The sequence below is a fragment of the Dermochelys coriacea genome, chromosome 26, assembly GCF_009764565.3.
Source record: "Dermochelys coriacea isolate rDerCor1 chromosome 26, rDerCor1.pri.v4, whole genome shotgun sequence".
NCBI lineage: Eukaryota > Metazoa > Chordata > Testudines > Dermochelyidae > Dermochelys > Dermochelys coriacea.
Window position 1 is genome coordinate 13,756,407 of NC_050093.1, and position 15,561 is coordinate 13,771,967.

The 15,561-nt window shown below is 48.3% G+C and overlaps 1 protein-coding gene across 3 annotated transcripts in view; it reads right to left on the bottom strand.

Annotated features, from left to right (window-relative positions):
* The window catches only part of TCF7L1 (transcription factor 7 like 1), a 105,346-nt gene that overhangs the window by 44,297 nt on the left and 45,488 nt on the right, over window positions 1–15,561 (bottom strand). Inside the window, exon 1 of one of the 3 annotated variants that reach the window (XM_043503042.1) lies at window positions 4,224–4,336. The exons of the other annotated variants lie outside the window; for them this stretch is intronic. The gene's annotated coding sequence lies outside the window, so the exon portion shown is untranslated. Of the gene's footprint in view, window positions 1–4,223; window positions 4,337–15,561 lie in introns of those variants that run through there. 3 annotated transcript variants of the gene reach the window in all.

Below are 15,561 nucleotides of genomic sequence, written 5' to 3' on the forward strand. Positions count from 1 at the left end.
GGGTAACTAAGAAACTACTAACTATATACAACTATATTACAGGTTTTCAAAGTTCACAAGAACAGAGAACGAAACAAAGCTAACCAAAGCAGCAGAAGTTCCAGTATCGTCACTGGCAGCAAGAAGGAACTGGGGGGGGGGGGGGCCAGCGGCACCCCTTTTATTGTGCCATGTGGGTGCTGCTCTGGGAGTGCCACAGCCGGTCCCCTACGGATACTGCTGAGGGAAAAACTTCCGGCACCGGTGCACGTGGCAAGCACACACCTAATCTGGAATGGACCTGAGCAAGCACTCGAAGAACTGGTTTGCATAAATAATTGCATGGCCCCAGGAGGAAGCTAGAGGTATGCACGCAGGCTGGACTCTCCTGTTGTCCGACAGCCACCTATTTGGAGAGGTGCATGTGGGCTCTTTACAAGCTGCAGCAGGACAAAGGGGAGCTCTGTATCGGCCCAGATGAGGCAGAGAAGCAGTGGCATGACCTGTGTTCCCTCTGAAAGGAGCTGTTTGCAAACCCGCAGGCTGCATTCACATTCCTCCCTGGATGCAGAGAGCGCTCTGCCAAGAGGAAAGCTCTGGAATCTGGGAGGTTCTGGATTTTTTTTCTTCTTTGGGAGGAGGAGGAAGAGTTGGAAAGCGTCCCATGTATTCAGCAGCTTAGGAGAAAGGAAGCAGGGTTTGTGTATGTTCAGCATGGAACAGGAAGAGCGCTTATCTCATTCCTATAACACACACAAACAGTCCAGAAGGAACCATGAGCAGAAAGTGCGGCTCTCTCCATGGCATACATTGCACGGAGGGGCTGTTTATGCTGCAGAGCGTCAAGCAGAACCCAGCCAAAACTAACACCACCAGGGCAGACGGGAGTGGGAAAGGCACCAAAGCCCCTTGCTCGGTGACAGCAGAAACAGCCAGGGGGAACAGTCCATCGGACAGAAAGGTGTCTGGACAGCAGTGAAGAAACGCCGTTTGGTTCTCGGGGATGGGAATGCCACTCCAGCTGCCAGAGCCAATGTGCCGCATCAACATCCTGCCCTTCACCAATCTCATCCCCAGAACCTGTGCTACTTCAGTGCTCCCACTACACGCAGGGAGGTCAATGCTCCTCCTCCCCCGCCCCCAGACCTGTTTAACACTCTCAGCACTCCCTCCATCAGCTCAGTGCTCTGGGTCCGCTGGCCCAAGTGGGGCACCATCAGCCTCTCAAGACCAAAGCATGCAATGTAAAATGTTCTCACAACACCCTGCACCCCAGAGTATGCAACGTGCAAGGCAGCAACAAGACAGTACCTCCTCCGTTACACTTGCACTCCTACTCCACATCCCCATGGTGACACAAACACGCAACCCCAGTCCCCCACGTGCTCCCCCCTCCAGAATCCCCAGTGACAAACACACAGCCCCAGTCCCCCACACTCCCACCTAGCATCCCTGCAGCGACACAAACACAGAGCCGCAATTGCAAATGCTCTCCTGCCCTGAATTCCAGCAGAGACACGAATGTACAACCCCAGTCTCTCTCTCTCTCTCTCTCTCTCTCACACACACACACACCCACCCCCCTTCTCAAATCGACACGAATTCAGGTCCCTGGTCCACACACACTCCTGCTCTGAATATCCCATATTCTCTGGGAATACCCCCCATACAGGAAAACTCTACACTCAGGTACAGAGTTGTTCTTCCAGCTCTGGGCCCAGAAGCAGGAGATGTTCCAGCGATGAGGCAGATCTGCACCCTGGCGATTATGCACTCCTGCAAAGCCCGACTGGGACAGGGGCACAACTTAGGGCAGGCCTGAAGACTGACCAGGCCTGCACTAGGGGCAGCACCTGCCCACACAGCCTCTGAACTGGGGAAGCCCAAATTGCCTCCTTCTGTCCAATGCAGGGATGAACCTGACCCGAAGACTTCGCCGAGCATACCCCAGCTATGAGTTCATCCATTCTGCCAGTCACACCAGCCAGCGGCCCTCACATCTCCCGCTGCGAAATGCTCATTTTGCCATGAAAGCAGCTGGATATGCTGCTTCACTTACTTGTCTAAGTTCCATCCAGCTTTTATAGCAAGAAATCCATTCACTGGGTGTTCAACTGAAGAGGTCCGATAGGTTTGGCTGAGGCCATTAGGTCACCTTTCAGAGGGTTTGCTGCAACACAGGTAACTTAGCACATGAAACGAAATCAGTTTAAGCAAGATTTAAACCAGTTTAAGTGCAACCATGCAACTGATGTAACTGGGTCAATTTCAGTTACGCTGAGGCAGATTGCCCAATACAGCCCTAAGTGAGAAAGTACAGCAGCACTGCATTCAGTGTGCTGGCAACACAGCTGTAATGGGCCAGATTTTCCAAGGCAAACACCCCTCCGCCCCCAGCCCAGACCCTTGAGAACAACGGTGAATGCCACCCGACGCCTCATTGAGAACTCAGCACTTTTGAAAATCCAGCCCTGTATCTCTCTCTCACTTGACCCACTCATTGCTGATGAACCCAGTGTCTGGCAGGGACTGGGGCAGGGATCCAAGGGTGAGCTAAACTCGCTGATGCTCCCTCTGGATAAGACAGAAACAAGGCTAGTAGGTTGGAAGAGACAGCCTTTAGTTAAGAGTACGGGCCCAGCCTTTGCTCCTAGCACTTGCAGTCCGGGGTACTGTCTGCAGAGGCTGTCAGACCATCATGCAGGAGGAAGGAGCAAGGAAACATTTCTCTAGCTTGAGCAAAAGCAGAGAATGCGACCATCTCTTTTGGACGAGGGGACCTTTGCATGGTTATCCGGGGGCAGCACCTCAAACTGGCACAGGCACTGGTGCTCGCCTGGAGCAGTGCCCCCAACCAGCCCAGAACTGTGAGGACATGAGGGAGGCATAAAGCCATTGTTACCCCCTGTCCCGGCAGTGCTGCACACAATCCCACTCAGGAACAATTTTACAATGTATACACAGGGAGGCTTTGCCATCAGTGAATTACGGGAGAGAGCAGGGCCCCTGAGAGCTGCTGTCTATACGGGGCTTGTCGCTGAGGGATTCCTTATCCCCATTGTGAAGCCCTATGGAGAAGGACAATACAGCTGCACATTTGGGCCCTCCAGGGAGAGGCGGCCTGGGTTAAGTGGTGAATCCTTGTCCTTTATGTAGAATTGGGCCTGGGAATCTGTAACCAGATCTCACCCTGAAACGCTCCTAAAAAGGCCAATTATGGAGGAGGCAGGGAGCCAGGGTCGTCATCTGTACGAGGAGTATGTTTGGTATGCAGCTGGCCCCGTGACCCTGCACTAGCTCTCAGAGCAGTGACCTGCAGTACACTCTATACTCACACTAGAGTAGAAGTAGTTTCCTAAACTGCTGCTTTGATGTTCTCTCCAAACCCAGAGATCAAAGAAGCTGGGATAGAGTGGGGAAGTCCCTGGATCTGGCTGCTGTACACATCCAATCTGTTTCAAAACACTGAGTGGTGATCTGAGTTCACTCTCCTTTACTGCAGAGTCATTTTAAAGGGAGATGCACAACACCCATCTCCCTGTGGCATCAGTCACACATCCCACTGGTGAGTCAGCTTTCCGCTGGCAGTGGCTACAGCCGAATGGGCCGCGAACCCACGTGCCCAGAGAAGACGTGCAGAAAGCTCTCCCCGGTTCGTCATTTTCCAGCTGGTTTATTTACTGAGCCTCCCCCTCCCTTCCTTTCCCCCAGAACACTCCGATCACAAAGGGGGCTTTCTAATCTATTTGGTAAGTGGAGAAGCTGCTGGGGAATGGGGGACGGTGCCTCTAGGAAGGACGTATAAAGGCTGCTTCTCATTTCAAACAATTTAGAAGGCCAGTGGGGGGAGGTTAGGGGAGGGGGGGCCCTCTCAAAATATACAAAGAGGGGGATCTAGCTAATGGTTCAGTGGCAATGTGGAAAACTGAACTCCCCTCCAAGCAAGAGACAGTGCCTCTCAGACAGACACTCACTGTACAGCCATGTGCAAAAATGAGTTAATGGCATATTGAAGCTATAAAAGTTTCAAACTAGTTACATTCCAGAGAGATTAGAACAGGCCCTGGTTGCTCGTTACCACCCCCAACGCTCCCCTCCCCAAGGGGAGGGCGATGAATAGGATTTTAACCATTTCTCTGCCCACATGCTGTTGCACCACACACACGGCACAATGCACCCCACTGTCTGCACATTAACCTGCCATTCGCCAGACAGCTTCCCCCTGGCTGGGGATTAACACTCACCAATTCAAACAACAGTCCTGTGGCCCTGCAATCCTGCTCTTGAACAATAGGATGCAGAGAACAGGCCTCGGTCTGCACTGCGTTGTAATAATCACTCTGCCACTGGCAAGCCAGGCTCTTGCAGGGAGGAAGAGCTCACTGCAAATTTGGGGTGGATGGACACGCTACAAGATTTGTTAATGCCCAATTAGGAACTTTATCGGCCGGATTTCCTGCCCCTTCCACACCACAGGAACAGTGTGAAGTCTTTATCCCAGCACAAGATGCTAGACAGACTTTAGCCAGTACCCTAAAACCAGGAACTTCTCTGGCTCTTCCACAGCGGGAACAACTTTCCAACACAGAGATCGCCTTGTGGGTGTCTTACTCTCATTGGCCATTGGATAACGTCCCCAGGGTAATTGCCTAGTGAGAAGTAACATTGGGAAGCATTTCGTTTATTTTTAACACTTTTAATCTATTAGCCCTCTTTTCCACTCTGTGAGACAAAATTTTGTTTTCTCTTCACTTGGCATAAAACCTGGATGTAAAATAGCTTTCTGGACTGTATTGTCATCGAGGTACTGGAGAAAGGTCCTAGTTTGCAAAGATTGTATCATACACACAAAGCCGTAATGAGGGGAAAGATACAGCGATGCCTTTAGTGTGACAAAGTGGGATTTTTGTAGTATTTTTTATGAAGCCGATGTGTGCCTCGATTTCCCCTATACAGTGCATTTAGTATCCAGTGGGGGGGAAAGGGATTAAGTTTGCTCTCAGGGCAGAGTAGGTGTCACCTCCCTGTTTGGGTGGAATGAAGAGTCATTAAGGAGGGGGCTGAAACCAACATGGATCAACAAAGAGGGTCACAGAGACAACATTAGGTCCAATGACCCCTGGATTTCCCCACCTCTCAGGAGGGAAGCTGAGCAAAGACCCCAGTGTGAGAACAAAGGACTGGAGAGGTGTAAGTGAGGGGGGGTAAGAGTTGGCTGCTGGAAGGAGTCGGGGCTCTCACCTGCAGGGATCTGATGAAGGTCAGATAGAGACAGAGCTTGAACAATGGGGTTCACCACAGCTTGGCTGGGCTCTGGGCTGACCAGAATGGTCTATGCTTTAACTTTCAGTTCTCTGTGCTAACACAGGGACTTCCTATGCTGTGTTCTCAGTGATCAATAAACCCGCCTGCTTGGACAACGCGACTGGAATGTCACTGCAAATGCTGGGTGAGGCGCATTAATCCCTGAAGAGCGTACACATCTCCACCAGGAGTTCCTCAGCTGGACTCGCTGAACAGAGCTCACGGTGTGACGCGGGAATGCTGGAGCTCCGGAGGTGCAAACGAAAGAGGCCACAAGGCCTATCCTGGGCAGGAAGAGTGAGACCCGTGGGGATCTGTCACACTGAAAGGATTCCTCCTAGAGGCTGTTGCAAAGCTGGGGCATAGCACTGACCCGTGTATCTAGACACCTTGTACTTTGACTTTAGACTGAACCTAAAAATTTGCGCCTTTTGCCTCCACATCCCGGTTTGGGGGAGTTCCTTCTCCTTAGTGGATCATGGTCTAATGCCACTTACTATCTTGCTGGCAGCATCCATAGTCAGGGATTTTAACCAGCTGAGTAGCGTTGGGTCAAAAAGCCATCCATGCGTGTTCTGACTAAAAACATCCCCACTGGATGACAATTCCCCACTAACAATTACATATTCTAGGTAACCATGTAACCAGCCTGTATCTGTAGTTTTAAGAGGGTTTCATGGATGTGTTCTTTGTTGAATTTTAATTTCCTCTGAGGTATTGTCTGGGCCACTTGATTTCTTCAGTTTGAGCTGCTGGATGGTCCTTAATGGGTGTCCTCCAATTGTATTTGTCTTGTTCAAACTGTGCCATAAGATTTAGGGGTTGGTTTCTGCCTATAAGACTGCAAAATGTTCTGCCGAGATTTCCGCTTTCTGGACTGGTGTGAGGACCAAGGTGTGGGCAGTCAAGCCTAATGGGTAGCATTGAGCGCCAGGGACCAGAGCCAAGGGATCAGAGCTGGAGATGGAGTCAGGAGTCAAGCCCAGGTTTGGAAGCCAGAGCCAGAGGATGAGCTGGAGTCAGAATCAGGAGTTAAGAGTCGAAGCCGGAATCAGAGACAGGAGTAGGGTGGAGGAGCAGGAGCGGAGGAGGATCTGGAACAGGGAGGGTAGGAAGAGGCTGGGATGCAGGAATGCAGGGTTCAGGAGTCAGACAAGTAGGCAAGGTTCTAAATGACAGCCAGCCAGGGATTCACCTAGCTGCTCGGACAAATGCCTGTGCCATTCCGTAGGGCCAGACATCTCCCGCAATCTGGAGCTTCACAAGTGGAGCCCTAGTGAGCTAGAGCTCTGCTAGTCCTCTGATTCCAGTGAGACGCCCATAGCGGCCGCAGTCTGAGCAATGCTGGGGACCCACGGTCAAGACCCCGCGATCCCTCACACCTGGCAGCTTTTGGCTGTTATTATTGGTTAGCATCCCACAGGCCCCCCATCAGATCAGGAGCTCAGTGAGCTGAGCACTGCACAAACTCAGACAGAGATTGTCCCGGCCACTTTCCAGGTTTGCCAGAGGAGCAGGTGTCTACTGAGACTGCAGCTTGTATCAGTTTCTCCTTTCCTTCCTATTCTCTGCCTGTGACACAGTAGTTTAGTTTCTTGAGGGTTATAAATGGGTTTAGCGTGAGGGTGCTGGGTAATGTCGATGGTCTGTGCTATACAGGAAATCAGACAAGGTGATCTGGTGGTCCCCATTGGCCATAAATCTATGACTTGTTCTTCTGGAGAAGCCCTGGTCTGTAGTTCCTCAGCACCCCATGCTCCTTCAGGAACCTGTGGAGTGAGGCGCCGTAGTTCAGGTTGGGAGAGCTCCCTTACTTTCCCTCGGTTTTGATAGTCTACTCCCTACCATGCACCTTGCTTACTCTTCTTTTGAGCTACAGTTTTCTCTCACATGGTTAGGGATTGTGTTGACCTTTAGATGCGAGGTTGATGTCATGTGTGGTTTGGCTGAACGGTTTGTTTAGGGACATCTCAGTCTGGTTTTCTATGTTTGGATTTTTGGTGTTCCTTTGGGTTTTTCATTGCATACTTTTGTCCATATAATTCCTTTGGTCGTTGGTGGAGATTTCTGTGGTGTGTGGTTAGCGGATATGATTTGTTCAGCTACAGGATGCTTTGGCTATGAGCTGACAGACATGGCTGTGGATTGACTGTTAGTGTATCTCATGTTCCTGGCAACGCTCACCATGCTGGTTACTCATATGGTCTCCCTGGCAGCATGGTCTGAACCACCCAAACTAAATAAAAAAAACAACTAATAGCTAAGAATACACACTGAGTGCCTGTAAGAAAGTGAATTCCAAGAGCCATCCCACAAATGCACAGGGCTGCACAGCTTTTGCTACTGGCTTTGTCACTGTTCCTGCTTGACACCAAAATTGCTCAAGTAGCTAAAAATGCATGCTTGACAAACGCCTGCTTCCCCTGCTCTCTGACACAGATCTGACCAAAATGCTTCAACCTTAGTTACTTCTAGACTAGACTTCTGCAACATGATCTACCAGGGACCAGCTGTGAATATTGCCACTGGTTCAACTCCTAGAGCAATGGTGCTCTGCACTGACCCTTTGGCCTCTTTCAGACAGAGTTTGAGGTGCTGCAGGTAATTCTCAAAGCTCTTAATAAAATGAGATCAAGCTCTCTCACTGACTGCTTATTCCTGGCCATGCCACAGCAACTACAATCAACAGGGACATAAGAACTGAAAACGTTCTTGATAGAGGGCTCTGGACAGTGGAACTCCTTAACGCCAGGCAGCAGGATGTGTCTGAACCTTGACCACTAGTAGAACACAGCAGAAGCCCCATCTCTTTTCACAGGCCCTTCCAAGCGAGCTGCTAAATATCCGGCACCATCCTCCAGAAAGACAGGCACCACGGAGCCCACGTAGGGTATCGGATAAATTGAGGGAGGGCGGAGAGATTTTGCCATTTGGGACAGAGCCAGTGAACCTCATACAGTGTCTTTGATGGCTCCTAGAGACTATGGAGATAGATTAGAAAGACAGACATTCCCTCCAAGACTACTTTTTAATGCAGCTATTCTTAGGTTGTTCGTGTTTAAAGCTGGCTGTGCCTAGAGTGATAGGAAAAGGGGAAGAAGGAAAGGTGAGCGGCATGGGAAAGTGGGGACAGAAGAAACAGAGAAGTCAGAGAAAACAAAGAACATTTATCTGATAGCAATGACAGCACTTCCTGGTCTTGCATTTGTCAGCACTAAATTTCACCTGCCATTATACTGCCCATTCAGAGGGACCTAACAAAGCCAGGTGAAATTCCTCACACTCCTCTCTGGATTTGACTAATCCAAATACTTAACTTTGTGCCATCTGTAAATGTTTCCACCTCATTGCTCACCCTCACTTTTCAGATGAGTAAAAATACTAACCAAATCCAGCCCTGATACAGAACCTAGAGGCATTTAGCCCCATCATATTTCCCATTTATAGGAGTTAGTCCCACTTTGAAAATTTCTAAAATTAACCCTGTTGTTGCCAGTTGAGAAGGGTAAAGTCCCACGTCTCCAACCAAAGGCCCTCGCTGTTCTGTTCCTCGGTGCTTTAGAGTCACAAAGAGTATGTCTACACTGGGAAAATGAAGTGTGCTAGAAACCATAGCAACTCACACATTTTAATTAACATGTTGTTAAATACCACATAGCGCCTAGTGTGGATAAAGAGTAACATTTCACTCAGACACTCAGGAGCCTAATCCTACTGAGTAGAGCAAGCTATGCCGCTGTAGCACTGTAGCGTAGACATTTGCTACAGCGACGGAAAACCCCCTACCAATGCGGTAGTAAATCCACTCCCCTTGAGAGGCAGTAGCAAGATCGATGGAAGAACTCTTACGTTGACCTAGCAGTGTCTATATGGGGTCTTAGGTCAGCTTAATTATGACTCAGATCTTGTCCACACTAGAACTTACTTTGGTATAATTTATGTCGCTCAGGGGTGTGAATAATCCACACCCCTGAGCGACGTAAATTATACCGATCTAAGCGCCGTCGTAGAGAGCGCTAGGTCAGCAGGAGAGCATCTCCCACCAACATAGCTATCACCTCTTGTGGGAGGTGGAGTAATTAAGCCACAGGGAAAGCTCTCTCTTGTTGGTTTAGAGCGTCTTCACCAGAAGTGCTACAGTGGCGCAGCTGTGCCCTTCCATCAACCTAGCACTGTCCTGATGAGGAATTAGGTCGACTTAACTACATTGCTTAGGGGGGTGGATTTTTCACACCCCTGAGCAAGGTAGCTGGGTCGATCTAATTTTCTAGTGTAGATCTGCCCAACACACCTCTACACTACTATAACTGCATCCACAGCAGGGAGCTTTATACCAGTGTAACCATATTCCTACATCCGATGCATCGAATGCATCCGATGAAGTGAGCTGTAGCTCACGAAAGCTTATGCTCTAATAAATTTGTTAGTCTCTAAGGTGCCACGGGTACTCCTTTTCTTTTTGCGAATACAGACTAACACGGCTGCTACTCTGAAACCTGTCATATTCCTACAGTTAAAACGGTACAACGTTTTTATTTGAGCATAAGCTTTCGTGAGCTACAGCTCACTTCATCGGCTGTAGATCACGAAAGCTTATGCTCAAATAAATTTGTTAGTCTCTAAGGTGCCACAAGTACTCCTTTTCTTTTTGCAAATACAGATTAACATGGCTGCTACTCTGAAACCATGTTTAAAAATGTGCTAGCTGGTCTGTGGGGAGGGAAGGGCACTGCCTTGCTGATTAGCCCTTTACTGCTAAAAGGATAAATCATCGGATCTACTGGGGGTGGCAGAGGGTCCCTTTTGGGGCTATCCAAAAGAGCTGAGGATAAGAGCTGTGTTGTTTGCATGGACAAAGCTGAGTGCTGGTGGGCAGGAGAGTTGCTACAGCATCCCCTGACTGACTGGGCTTGTCTCCACTAGACTTTTTTCACCTTGTTAAAGTGATTACCATTTTGTGGACAGGCCCCAAACCTTTGTGCTTTATCTGCAGGCTCCCCCACATCTCAAATCCACCTTGGCTCAATCTGGAGGAAAGCACAACATTTGTAGTGCGTCTAGTGCAAGCAAACCTAGAGTGGGGCAATGCTAGAGGCTTCACTCATGGGCTACCTTAGACCTTCCCCAGGTGAAGGGACTTCACGAGCACCTCTCTTATGGGAGTTACATGACAGAGGCTTGGGAGCCTAGCAGAGGATTGATAAGGGAGGCTTGGATATGGACAAACTGGAGAGACCAGAGGAGAGCAACAAAATGATAATAGGTTTAGAAAAGCTGACCTCTAAGGAACAGTTAAAAAACAGCTGGGCATATTTTATTCCTGAGAAAAGAAGACTGAAGGGGCTGATAACTGTTTTCAAATATGTAAAGGGATGTTATACAGAGGACTCAGATCAATTCCTCTCTGTGGCCACTGAAGGTAGGACAAGTAGTAAAGGGCTTGATCTACAGCCAGGGAGATTTAGATTAGGTATTAGGCAATATTTTCTAACTATGAAGATAATTAAGTATTGGAATTGGTTATCAAGGGAGGTTTTTAAGACAAAACACCTGTCAGGGATGGTGTAGGTTTACTTAGGTACTACTTAGTCCTGCCTCAGCGCAGGGGGCTGGCTAGGTGACCTCTCGAGGTCCCTTCAAGCCATACATTTCTGTGATTCTGCAATAACCAATGGGCTAGGTGAGAGCAAGTCTGGAAACAAGATTAGAGCTGCCCGTCAGAGGAATTGCAGTTGTTTATGGACCGGAGAAGTGTTAAAGGAGAACCCTACTTTCAAAGGACATCCCCATTTGTACCGTGGCAGACACACTGCTGAGCAGTGGGGGAGATCAGGGTTTGTTTGTTCTGTGAGCAGTGTCAGGTTTGCAGGTTTGACTGTCTATAGAATTAGGAACAAGGGAGGCAAAAGGAACAGAAGGGAGGGAGAAGAGGAGAAGAAAAAGAGAAATAAGCACCAACTGTCCCCTCAGGCAGGGGTGGGGGAATTTGGACACAAACAGAAAACAAGTCTTAGCCCCTAGGCAGCACGTTTTCAAAGGAGAAGGTATATAACTAGCAGGCTCACTTCATACACCAGCTGCCTTCCCATGTCTTGCCAGATTCCTAGAGATTACAAACCCCACACTGACAAGTCTGAACTGGCTGGAAAACCTGTCCTCAGTCCCCACTCACCCCCACCCCACACCATTATTCATGGGCTCTCTCCCCCCCCCCCACAAGCCTCTTCTTTCCTTTGTCTGTTTACACAGCTGTGAAATTAACTGACAGGTCACCCATTCCCCCTCCCCCACCCCAACTACTCCAAGCCAGAGAGCTATACCAGATCCAGTCGGATCTCTGCTAAACATTCCCATATTCCTGGAGGGCTCAGCGCTCAGGCACGGTCTGCAGTTTATTTGGGATGTAACACTGACAGAACACAGGGTTTTCTCTTTTCTTTTGCAAACACAAGCTAACTGTGATTGTTTTACACCCTCTACAGCTCCAGCAAGAGATTCTGCCCCCAGGTCCCTACGCCACAAACCAAGAATCTGACTTTAAAAAAACCCAAGCAAACCGAAAAAGGGAAAACTTCTCCCAACAGGACCACGTCCACAGGAATGAGAGATTCCAAGGCAAAAGCAAAGTCATCCATGTTCCTGAACAGCCAAAGAGTGCTGAAAAGTTGCACTTCAGAGGCAGTCCTTCTCTGGCTAACAAGGAGTGTTGTTAGCACGTTTGTGCTAACACAGGCTAACAAACACAGCTGAAAAGTCTAACGAAGACACTGTCTTTAGCATATACTATGCTGGATGAGTTTAAGGGCTTGTCTCCATGGGAGAATTATACTGGCATAAGCCAAAGTTGGGAATGTAAACCTCTGTGGTTATACCAGTATAACCCCTTGTGGCCACAAGTATTCTAGTACAAGGCCCTGTCTACACTTAACCTGCATCTACATTGTGGGTTAGAGCAGCGTAGCTACAGCAGCATAGATATGCTGCTATAGCCTATGTAGTGTAGACAAGCCATTACAGTGCCTTTTTTGGTTAAGTTTATGTAACTTGGGAAGGGGATTAAGCTAAATCCCCAGAAGCCTCTCTTGTATAGGAAATAAGGAGTGTCCACATGGGCGGGTATACCAGTATAACTATATTAGCTTAACTTGTCACGCTTTCCCATGTGGACAAGGCCTAAGTCTAGAGGGGGAGCCTAGATTTTAGATAATACATGCTAACATCACACCTAGTCTAGACAATGCCTGAGATTGCAGGGGAGCGGAATGGATTTATTTAAAATAGATATGCCCATATCTCCAAGTTCTCATGGAACTAGGTGTGCATCCCACCCCCAAGCGTTCTGTCACAGAGGGAACAGGCCCTTGCCCCATATTCATTCCCCCTTCTAGTTTTACTCAGAGAGCTGTGAAGAACCTGTATTTTCCCTTGGGATGGGTCAGGTGCAGGGGTTTTCCTCTTCAATCTAAACTTTATTATTATTTTGAACAGTTCTTGTAGCTTGCAGCGCAATATTCACACCCCCAAGCAGTCCCACACCTTCTCCTCCCCGCCACAACACATACATTGCCCTCTAGTACCGATTTACAAATTTTATTAAGATGATGTTAAAATAAAAAGAAAACAGTACAGAGTTTAAGCACAGAAGTGTCTGCTGATTAGGGAATAATGTACAGATTATCAAGGGGTGCAAAATTTGGTTTAGGATTGAATGGCATAAGGAATACATAATCTGCAATATCCCCACTTGGGAGTTAAAGGTTAACAGGTCAAAGTACAGACATTGAGATATGAGGGTATGTTGTTCATAATGGCTATGTTCAGGTGTGGTGTATAATGAGTGGATATGATGATGAGGATGGATTTACCCTCATTTGGTGGGATTTAATGTTCAGTGAGTTTATGGTTCCAGTTCACATGGTCCAATGGAAAAAGTCTCTCGGTCCCTTTCCCGTAGTTGATGCATGATGTCGTTCCGCCTCATGCCTCCTGGTATGATCGGTGGCCAGTGAGGTGTTTGATGTAGATGTCCCTGGACCATCGGATGGTGTCCTAGAACTAACTCACCCACTGCCAACCCCTCTGATCAGAGCTGCAAGCCACAGCATTGCCATGCGACCCAGCAGACCCACCTGGGCAGAGACAGCATGGCAGAGAAATGCTGCATCCCAAGGCCAGAGCAAACGCCAGCTAGCCACAACAAACAGGCTGTTACTCCTGCATGCAACACAGAGCCTTGGGAAGCTCCTGAAAGGCAGTTGGGCCTCTTGCCCCCATGGGAAAAGGGAACGAGACCGAACACCGGGGCTGCAAATCCAGGCATACCAGGGTTTAACAGGGTGGTGGCAACAAGTGGGTCAAAGCCAGCCGGCCGGCCTGCTCTGGTTTCCATGGATATGTGACCTATTCATACAGTGCACAGAGGGCTCTTCACAGCCACTTACACACAATTGAGCTATTACTCAAAACTCCGCAGGGCTGTTTCTGGAGCACAAGGCACTAGACAGGGGAGAGTTTAATGGAGTTGATTAAAATCGCTGTCAGGGAATTAGCACTGAACAGAATCAGTTCTGGAAGAGGTCGGGGGAGTCAGACTCGCCTCGTCTTGGCATTCGGCAGCAGGGTAAATCCTAGAGCCTGCAGCTGCCCCCGTTCCCCAGAGAGAACCCTTGTCCCCACTGTCACCTCCCCTCCCGCAAAGGGTGATCCTAGATCATTCATATACCTTCCCCAAGAGAAACCCCAGACCATCCAACCCACCCTTTCCTGGAGAGCGTATGTCATCCCCAGATCCTTTACCTCAGGCCACCATTCCCCAAACTCACCTCCCCAGATAGATTGCAGAGACTATGTCCCGTATGCCCCACACAACCCCAGACCACTCCCCTCCCACATTCATTTCCTCTCACCTACTTTGCTGGAGAGATTTGACTGCCTGATTCAATCACCTCTGTCAATCATCCATATCCCTGCCCTCCTGAGAGATTCCAAACCCTATAGCCTCCTATCTCCACCCCAGGGGTATCCCGAAAGGACTGCCATTCCCTTTCCTTTGCTGAGCTTTCACAAAGCAACTCAAAGCTGTGCAAATTTGGCTAGAAAGGGGTGTGCTTATTGACAAGCCCCAATGTTCACAATGGTTTTGCATTTGAACAAGTCCACTTTCCCCCTGGCTGAATTCCATTGTGAGTCCACAGGCAAAGATCAGGTTTGACAGAACCAGCAGGGAATCCCTGGAGCAACAGAAATGTGATTTCAAGGCAACAAGTTTATTTTATATGACACAAACAAAGTGACACACAAGAATTAAGGCTGCCTAAGACTTTCCATTCTAAAGCATCAACTTAGTTAGTTGCATAAAGCTTTCTCCAAGTGATCCCTTTTCTGCTGACTTTGGCATGCCGGCTCTCAGCCAGAGTGTGATCTCTTCCTGGAAGTTTCATCAAGAAAGGATTCAAGAATGGAAGGAGTAGGGGGAAAAGGTGGTTTGTTTTTTTTAATTAAAAATAAAAACAGTTTAGCATCTCAGAGGGAGGGAGTGAAACCCTGACATTTGTCAGTGACATAAGCCATGATCCAGCGAAGTGGTTAAGCACATACCTTCAAAGGGACTTAGCTTGATTTCAGTAGGGCAATGTTAGGTAAGCTCTTTGGCACTGGGATCATCTTTTTGTTCTGTGTTTGTACAGCACCTGGCACTATTGGGTCCTGGTCTACAACTAGGGCTCCTGTGTGCTACTGCAACACAAATAATAAAGATAAATGCACACGCTTAAGTGCTTTGTGGATCAGGGCCACAGTCCCTGATTTGTAGCTATCCCTTTCAATGCCTGGAGGAAATCAGAATGGGTATGGTAGAGCTATATGATTTAAATGCAATTATGAGCATATGCACGGAATTATTATAAAGAACAAAACTAATCATCTCCCTGTATTCTGTTAGCATGACCCATGCCGGTGCACAGAAACAGGGAGAAAAATCTCCACTCAATCAGACAATGCTTCAGGATTTCACTAGCTGGGCACATATGCATAAGGAAGTGGTGTGAAATTTCATTTTAATAGGCAAGGGATTATGGAATATGATCTGTGAAGGTGCATATGGAAGGAGGTATGGCTGTGAAGGAATCTTGTCACGTTCCATGAGGTGCATCTTTGTTCCTTTATTTTTCCTTTCAAAAGAGTAGGAAATTCCATTACAAAACAATCACCATGCAGTGGAGGAATGGCACGGTTGGACAAAGAGACAGGTTTTCAAAGAACTCTAAAATCCACACTCCT